Here is a 9,655-nt window from a genome sequence, read left to right as displayed (position 1 = left end):
GGAACATATGTATATGTATAACTGATTCACTTTTTTATAAAGCAGAAACTAACACACCATTGTAAAGCAATTATACTCCAATAAAGATGTTTAAAAAAACAGTAAAAAAAAAAGACACAGACCTACTAGAGAATGGACTTGAGGATACGGGGTGGGGGAAGGGTAAGCTGGGACAAAGTGAGAGAGTGGCATGGAGAGGCATAGCAGAGGCATACAATGTCACATCATCCCACTATTAGTTATTTGATTTTTAGGTTAAGATGATGACCTCCAGATAGCTCTCTATCATTAAGATACAGTTTTCCTTTTGTAATTACTAGGTAAACTGTGGGGTGATTTATCAGCACTGTGTGCATATGCTTTTTTTTTTTTTTTTTTTTTGCGGTACGCGGGCCTCTCACTGTTGTGGCCTCTCCCGTTGCAGAGCACAGGCTCCGGACGCGCAGGCTCAGTGGCCATGGCTCACGGGCCCAGTTGCTCCGCGGCATGTGGGATCTTCCCAGACCGGGGCATGAACCCATGTCCCCTGCATCGGCAGGCGGATTCTCAACCACTGCGCCACCAGGGAAGCCCTGAATATGCCTTTCCCCAACAATCTTTTATCCAATCGTTTTCAAATACACCAATGATCTCTGCCTGGCTCAATCAGCAATTATTACATTGTGTAATAAAATGATATTTCTAATTCTGTCATTCTTTGACACTACTATGAAGAAGACTTTCTCTTTTTTCTGTTATTCTTTTAGATGATAGTTAGATAAATAGGTAGATATAGATACTAGAGTGGACTCATGGATTTTTTTTTAAATTGATGTGTTGTAAACAATTATAATCATTATTCTTTTTATACTCGAATTGTCCCAAAGTTGACCAGAGGGTTCCCCTTCAAGCTGCTTCCTATGGTCTTTTGATATGATCCCATTACTCTTTGAGTACTCTGTTGTTTTCTGGCACAACAGGATGCACCAGGCTCACTTTGTACTTTCCCTGCCCCAGACCTGGATCAGCTATTTCTGTAAGAGCCTTTGTTTTCTTTTAGTAGCAAATAGTATTTAGAAACCAAGATCTGAGTGCTAGATGTGCTCATTGATACTGGAGTACCATTGTTCCAGGCATATGTTTTTTGAGTCATTAGTTCATATTAATACAAGTAAAATTACTGTGACAAACATCTTTAAGAAAAGCATATTTTCTTCAATAATTTTTATATTCTCAATACCTATATTTTTCTTTTTCTGAAGTTATACTTAATGATTACTGGTTATCAAATGAATCCATTCTTGTATAGAAAATGTATATAGAAACATGTAAAAAGAGCAAAAGTAAAAATTACCCAAAATCCCAGAAACAACCACTTTTGACTTGCTAGAATATTTCTTTCCAGTCTTTTGTCTAATTATTTTCCTTGGTGAGCCTAAGAGCATATTATGCATAAAACTTTATATCTTTATTTTCAGCCTTGAAAGTAGTTTCAAAAATCATTGAATAAATTTTCACAGATGTATTTTTATATAACTATTGTATTAGTTTTCTATTGCTAAATAACAAATTACGAAAACATTAGTAGTTTAAAACACAAATTTACTATCTCACACTTTCCATGAGTCAGTATTCCTGGCATGAGTTAGCAAGGTTGTCTACTCAGGGTCTCCCCAGTTTGAAATCAAGGTGTCAGCCAGGGCTGTGATCTCATCTAAGGATCAGGGTCCTCTTTTGAGCTCATTCAGGTTTGTGGCAGAATTCAGCTCCTTGCAGTTGTTTTCTTGTTAGTTGTCTGTCAAGAGTTGCTCTTAGCTCTTATAGGCCACTCTCAGGTCCTAGCACATGGCCCTCTCACAACATAACAACTTCTTCAAAACACACAAGAGAATATCTAACCAGTCTGCTACAATATAATCACGGGAGTGACTATCTCAACACCTTTGACATGTAACATAACTTAAATAAGGGAGCAATTATCCCATCATAATCATATGCTTACCTACTCTTTGGGGGAGGAAAGTATGCCAGGTGTGTACACCATGGCTGGAAACTTGGAGGCCATCTTAGCTTTCTGCCAGCCATAGCTATATAATATTTCATTCTCTCATTGCACTATGAATTACTTAACAAATCTCCTATAGTATGTCATTTAGCTTGATTCCAAATTTTTTTAATTATAAGGAATACTACATTCACCGTCACTGAAAACAGCATATTCTTCATCAAAAGTTTTATAGTTTATTTATCCAATTCTAATTCTGAAGATGAGAATTTACATTAATATTTCACCTTTCCAATGAGGCTTTTAATAGGGTATTGCCCCTTTCCTATCACATGACCCTTGAACTTTTAAACATTGATTTGTAAATAGCATGTACCAGCAACAGACATTGCAAAATTTTTACTCAACCCTTCTACTTCTAAGCCTTCTCTCACCTCACCCTCTCGCATACATTAAACATGGAGAAAGTTAAGCATGAGAGAACATTTGGGAGGACCTGAGGACAAAGTCCCACCTGTAAGAGAGGACTCTACTGATGTCCATATATTTTGCCCTCAGTTAAATGCAAAGACCTCTTCTACCTCTAGACTTCAATGTTTCTATGATATTCTTTTTTTTAACATCTTTATTGGAGTATAATTGCTTTACAATGTTATGTTAGTTTCTGCTGTATAACAAAGTAAATCAGCTATACATACACATCTATCCCCATATCCCCTCCCTCTTGATATTCTGATTTGGGATTCATACCTACTTCTCAAATAATTTGAAATGGGTTTTAAGATTAAACATAATGCAAAAAAAAACCAGACCAAAACATGAAAGCAGAACAGAGGCCATTAAGGAAGTAGAGAGATTCATACTTATCAGAAACCTAAGGAGACAAATATCAAGTTAATGTTTTTCAGAAACTTTGAGGCATTTGGAAGCCATCTTCAATATCCCGCTAAACCAGTACTGGTGTCATTATCTTTTCTCTTCTGCAGAAGAGGATTTTGAACCACTAGCCCCAGGACTACTCTGTCTATGCTACAATCCTTGCTAGCACAATGGATGGCCCTCCATGATCTGCCCCCTACCTGTTCTCCAGTCTCATGTCTTCCAGCATCCCCTTCTTGAACTAGGCTCCAGATGTACAGACATACAAGCACTTGCACTTACCCAAATGTGCCGTGCTACTTCAAACCTTTGCTCCCGTTGTCCCCTTGCCTGAAATAGCCTCGCCTCCACCCCTGATCTATCAGTCTAGTGAACACCTAGTTATCTCTCATTTATGAAGCCTTCCCTGAATTCCTCTGGTATAACTGACCATTTCTTCATCTATGGTCCCACCATGCATTGCAACACTTTAGAACACTTACATATTTCCTGCTGCAACACTATGAGTTCCTGAACGGAAAAGAACATGTCTTTTCATCTCTGTCTCCACAGTGCCTGGCACATAGTAAATGACTAATCAATTTTGAGGCTGAGTTGTAAAAGTAATTTCATAACTGTTTTTAACATCATTTAAATTATGATATAATCCCACAGTGACTACTTTGAAGGCAAGAACATTAATTTGGGGGACAGTAAATTCTGGCAAGTTGTTAAAAATCAGTCACATTAACTTCATCTCACTTTTCATACTGTGTCCTCAAAGACACTACTAGGTATTAAATTAAGTGACACTTCGATTTTACTTTTTAGGGCATATAAATCAAGATAGGCCAGGTTATGCTGCAATAGTGAACGATTTAAAGATCTCAGTAGGTTAAAACAACATGAGTTTCTTTCTCTCCCAAACAGTGCACTGCTGGTCTAGGTGACTGTTTAGGGTAGCTGTCTTCCATTTGATGGCTCAGCATTGCATTTCCATTATCAGTGGGTGCTTTCCTGTTTGACAGTGCAGAGGAAAAGAGCACTGGGGAGTTGAGAACCAACAATTAAATGCTTCTACTTAGAAGTGACACATGTCACTTCAGCTCGTATTCCATTTACTAAAGCAAGTCATATGGCCACATCTAACTTCAAGAGAGGAGAAAAGTATAGTCCTACTCTGTGCCCAGAAAGAAAAGCACCAGCAATACTAGTGAGCAGCATGAAAACCTACCATAGTGAGGCACTAGTGGACCGAATCAAAGCAAGGAACAATATTCCTTAGGCAATTTTTGAATTATGAGCCCAGGTCATATATGTTAATTCAATTTCACTCCTCCAAATATCTCTGTATTTTCCTTCATCACCCTTTTATAGAGCACCCCTGGGTGCCAGACCCTATGCTAGGTGGTTTCCCATCTATTATCTCATTGGATTCTCACTACTACCCTAAGAAATAGGTCCTATCATTACCTCCATTTGATAGTTATGGAGACTCAGGCTGAAAGAGATTAAGTGACTTCAACAAGGTCATAACTTAATAAGTAGTCAAACCAAGAACCAAGTCTGTAATACTATAAAGACTGTGCTGTGTCCACTGCACCTCATGTATCCTGCTGTCCAAAGCTGAGCTCTCCAACTCTGCTCAGTCCCCTACCCCTCAGCTCCTCCAGGAACTTACTCCATTAATGATTTACCACTGTCACTCACTGATTTGCTTGAACCTCAGTCTCTCCTCAACTATCCCCTTCCTGTCAATCATTCAAAATCACTTAGTATCCCCCATCTGAAATTTGTTTTCTTCAACCAGAGATCTCCCCTTCCTTTCTGTGCCCTGTCTCCACTCAACCTCAGCATCCACCTATGCTCTGTTTTCTCACATCTGAATCCTATACAGTCTGTCCTCAGTCCCTACCACTGTGCTAGCTGAAGCATCCCAAGTGACCAAATCCAACATTTGGGCAGTTCCATGTGACCTTGTCCACTGCAGTGACTTAGAAGCAGTCAACACTCTTGGCCCACCCTCCTAGAAATCCCTTCCCTGCCTCATCCTCCAGGGCATACCACTCCCTTGAACAATGTCTCTGTTTCCACTGGCTCCTTTGCCTCCTTCTCTCTGTTTGTATGGACATTCTCTCAGGATCTATTTACATTTTCATTCTATCTTTCTCTTCTCTTCTCTTCCCTTCTGTTATGGACTGAATTGTGCTCCCTCAAAATTCGTATGTTTGAAGCCCCAACCCCCAATGTGATGGTATCTGGAGGTGGGGCCTTTGGGAGGTAATATGGGTTAGATGAGGTCATGAGGGTGAGGCCCTCCTGCTGGGATTAGTATTCTTATAAGCTTCCTGCCTCTGTCTTTCTCTTTCTCTTCCTCCCTTTCCCTTTCCCTCTCTTTCTCCCATTACAAACTGACACAGCAAGAAGGCAGCCTTCTGGAAGCCAGGAAGAGAGTGAGAGCCCTCACCAGAGAACCAAATCTGCCAACATCTTGATCTTGGATTTCTACCCTCCAGAGCTTTAAGAACTACATTCCTGTTATTAAAGCTTCCCTGTCTATGGTATTTTGTTATGGCGGCCATAGCTGACTAATGCACCTTCACGTCCCTTTTCCTTGCCTCTCCTCTCCTATTTCTCTCTGTCTTTCTATCCCTGCTCATTATCCTCCTCAGTGACCACATCTACTCCTGGAGCTTCAACTATCACCATTATGTACACAGTTATGCAATATGCTCACAGTACAACATTAAGCAAGTTACTCGACCTCTCTGAGACACGGTTCCCTCATTTATAAAATGAGGATAAATATAGTACTCTCCTTTACAGAACTGCTGGGAGGACTAAATGAGCTACTGAATGCAGAGCAGTTTGTACAGTTTGTAAGTGCTCAAAATAGGTGGAAGTTTTTTTGATGGCTGAGTAGATAGAGCTAGAGAAGAGGAAGCAGTTGAAGGCAGTTTTGAGAAAATGGTACAGACCTCAGACTCGGGCACCAGTTAAACCTCAGTTCAATTCCAGTTCCATCACTTACTGACCTTGAAACCATGGGCAAATTTCTTAGCTTTTTGAGTCTCAGTTTCCTCATCTGTAAAATCAAAATAATTAAGTATGGATTCCTCAGGTGGGCATTTAAGTGTCCCCCCTCATAATCTGGACTCACTGTACTTTTCTGGTTTCCTGACCCACTATTTTCCTCTATATGTTTTAGCCAAACCAGACTACTCAGCGTTCCCTATGAAGAACTGAATTATTAAATTGAATTCTTATAGGGTGGCATGGTGTAGTAAAATCAAACAGACCTAGATTTTAATGCCAGTTCTGCTACTTAGTAGCTGTGAAACCATGGGCAAATTATTTACCTCCTCTGAGACTCAGTTTCCTTACATGTAGAAAGAAGATAATAATGATAATAAAACCCATCTCATCACCACAACCTAAGTAGCAGAACCTACAAAGCCCTTTATGATCTGACCTGGCTTAATTCTCCAGCTTCATCATTCATCTTTCCATGCTCATATTTAACTTTCAACCTACTGAACTATTTGTTTCCCCAAAAGTCACGCCCTACCTCCCCTTTCTCTCCTCTGCATATTCATACAAACTACTCCTTCTGCCTGGAATGTTCTCTCCTCGTTGCCCATCCCCCTTTTTTGCCTAAATCCTACCTATGCTTCAGGTCTCAGCCTAAATGTCGCTTTTTCCAGGATACCTTCACTGCCTTACCCCAGCTCCATGAGCAAAGGGACCATATCTGTCTTGTTCCCACAAATTTTCAGCTTCTAGAAGAGAATCTGAAACATGGTAGGACATGTCTGAAGTTGGGTTTAAGATATGCAGGGTATAGAGTGAATATCATCCAAGTTTAGCAAGAGTCACATACAGAGGTATTTGTTACAATTTATTTGGAGTATAGGAGCATAAGGACATAGTGAACAGGAAAATTGTGGAAAGCTTGGGATGCTAAGCCAAGGCGTTTTTTACTTAACCTGGTAAAGAGAGGTAGTTGTGGAGAGGTTTTGCACTAAGGAGTGACATAACATGTAAGGTATGTACAGCTGTGCATATGTATTTGAAACGTAGGAACCAATAGGATGATTAGAAAGCACCCATGATTTTACCTTTTGGAAAGCAAAAGAGGGGTTGCTTAACCAACTGTATTAGTCAGGATTCCCCAGAGAAACAGAATCAAAAGGGTGTGTGCAGGGGGGGTGGAGAGAGAGATGATAAGGAATTGGCTTACGTGACTGTGGAAGCTAGGTAAATCCAAAATCTGCAGGGTAAACCAGCAGGCTGGAAATCCAGGAAAGAGTTCATGTTGTAGCTCTAACACAAAGGCAGCCTGAAGGCAGAATTCCTTCTTTTCAGGGGAGCCCAATCCTTGTTTTCTTAAGGCCTTCAACTGATCAGATGAGGTCCACCACAATTTAAATGCTAATCTCATCCAAAAACAACTTCACAGAAACATCCAGAATGCTTTACCAAGTATCTGGGCATTGTGGCCCAACCAAGTTGATACAGAGACTTAACCATCATACCCACATAGAACCAATGTGTATACTGAGATCTCATTAGAGGGACTAACTAATCTGTTCATGTTCAGAAAACCATGCAGCCTACTAGAAATCTAATGTTCTCCTGGCAGATTCTAATTTATATTTTTAAAGTAGAAATTCTATCCATAATTTCCCTATAAAAGCCCTTTTACTAATCTTTTGCTTGATATATTAATTAACCCTGCAATAAGAGAGTCTCTGTCAACCCCTGCCATTTCAGAAGCAATTTTCCTTTCTATATGTCAGAATCTTTTTGAGTTTTTTTGTATTAACTGCCTTGAGTGTGTGTGTATGGTGGGACTGTGGAGAGTGGCAGGATCGGAGAGCAGGGAGGCAAATGTGCTTGTGGAATGATATACATGAGTCTACAATTGTATTTGTAAATATAATTATTCTATATATTAAGACTTGGTGATGAGCGCATTATATTTGCTATATTATTCTTTTTTACCTTTGGAATGTTTCAAATTTTTCATACTTTTTTGAAATCTGAGGCTCAGTAAATTTAGGTCATATTTCCAAAGTCACACAGAATTCAAACCCAAGACTGGGCGATGCCAAAGCCCTTGCTGTTATCAATCTGCCTCACAGTACTCACTTATTAATGCCCTCCGTACATTTCTACCACTTTTCATCATTGATTGTTTTAGTCATGAATAGATTACCCCTCTTTCTTCTCCTTGACCTCAATGCAGTCTTCACAGCACACTACTAACCATCTAAGTTTCCACAGCACTACAAACACAGCCCTGGGAAAACACCATCAAGAGTATTAAAAGTTAGCAGAATTATTTATAACAGCCAAGATATGGAAGCAACCTAAGTGTCCATCAACAGATGAATGGATAAAGAAGAAGTGGTATATATATATACAATGGAATACTACTCGGCCATAAAAAAGAATGAAATTTTGGCATTTGCAGCAACATGGATGGACTTGGAGGATATTATGTTTAGTGAAGTAAGTCAGAGAAAGACAAATATTGTATGCTATCACTTATATGTGGAATCTAAAGAATAAAACAAACTGGTGAGTATAATAAAAAAAGAAACAGACTCACAGATATAGAGAACAAACTAATGATTACCAGTGGGAAGAGGGAAGCAGGAAGGGGCAAGATAGGGGTAGGGGATTAAGAGGCACAGACTACTATGCGTAAAATAAGTAAGCTACAAGGATATATTGTTCAGCATAGGGGACACAGCCAATATTTTATAATAACTTGAAATGGAGTAAAATCTATAAAAATTTTGAATCACTATGTTACACAGTGAAATTAATGTAATATTGCAAATCAACTATACCTCAATAAAAAATAAAAAATTTTATTTTAAAAAAAGTTTTATTGGAGTATAGTTGCTTTACAATGCTGTGTTAGTTTCTACTGTACAGCAAAGTGAATCAGCTATACGTATACATATATTCCTTCTTTTTTGGATTTCCTTCCCATTTAGTTACCACAGAGCATTGAGTACAGTTCCCTGTGCTATACAGCAGGTTCTCATTAGTTACCTATTTTATACATAGTATCAATAGTGTATATATGTCAATCCCAATCTCCCAAATCATCCCACATCCCCTTCCCCCTTGGTATCCATACATTCATTCTCTATGTTCATGCCTCTATTTCTGCTCTGTAAATAATATCATCTATAGCAATTTTTTCAGATTCCACATATATATGTGTCATTATATAACATTTGTTTTCCTCTTTCTGACTTACTTCACTCTACATGACACACTCAAGGTCCATCCATGTCTCTATAAATGACCCAATTTTGTTCCTTTTTATGGTTGAGTAATATTCCATTGTATATATGTACCACATTTTCTTTCTCCATTCCTCTGTTGATGAACATTTAGGTTGCTTCCATGTCATGGCTATTGTAAATAGTGCTGCAATGAACATTGTGGTACATGACATTTTTTTTCTTATTAGTCATCAATTTTATACATATCAGTGTATACATGTCAATCCCAAACGCCCAATTCATCACACCACAATCCCCACCCCCTGCAGCTTTCCCCCTTGGTGTCCATACGTTTGTTCTCTGCATCTGTGTCTCAACTTCTGCCCTGCAAAACGGTTCATCTGTACCATTTTTCTAGGTTCCACATACATGCATTAATATACGATATTTGTTTTTCTCTTTCTGACTTACTTCACTCTGTATGACAGTCTCTAGATCCATCCATGTCTCAACAAATGACCCAATTTCGTTCCTTTTTATGGCTGAGTAATATTCCATTGTATATATG

At 38.9% G+C, this 9,655-nt stretch overlaps 1 protein-coding gene across 2 annotated transcripts in view; it reads left to right on the top strand.

Annotated features, from left to right (window-relative positions):
* ENOX2 (ecto-NOX disulfide-thiol exchanger 2) overlaps positions 1–9,655 on the top strand; it is a 374,580-nt gene that overhangs the window by 344,539 nt on the left and 20,386 nt on the right. Inside the window, exon 14 of one of the 2 annotated variants that reach the window (XM_055081650.1) lies at positions 8,129–8,138. The exons of the other annotated variant lie outside the window; for it this stretch is intronic. The gene's annotated coding sequence lies outside the window, so the exon portion shown is untranslated. Of the gene's footprint in view, positions 1–8,128; positions 8,139–9,655 lie in introns of those variants that run through there. 2 annotated transcript variants of the gene reach the window in all.

The sequence above is a fragment of the Physeter macrocephalus genome, chromosome 21 (assembly GCF_002837175.3).
Source record: "Physeter macrocephalus isolate SW-GA chromosome 21, ASM283717v5, whole genome shotgun sequence".
NCBI lineage: Eukaryota > Metazoa > Chordata > Mammalia > Artiodactyla > Physeteridae > Physeter > Physeter macrocephalus.
This window is presented reverse-complemented; position numbering and strand designations above follow the sequence as displayed.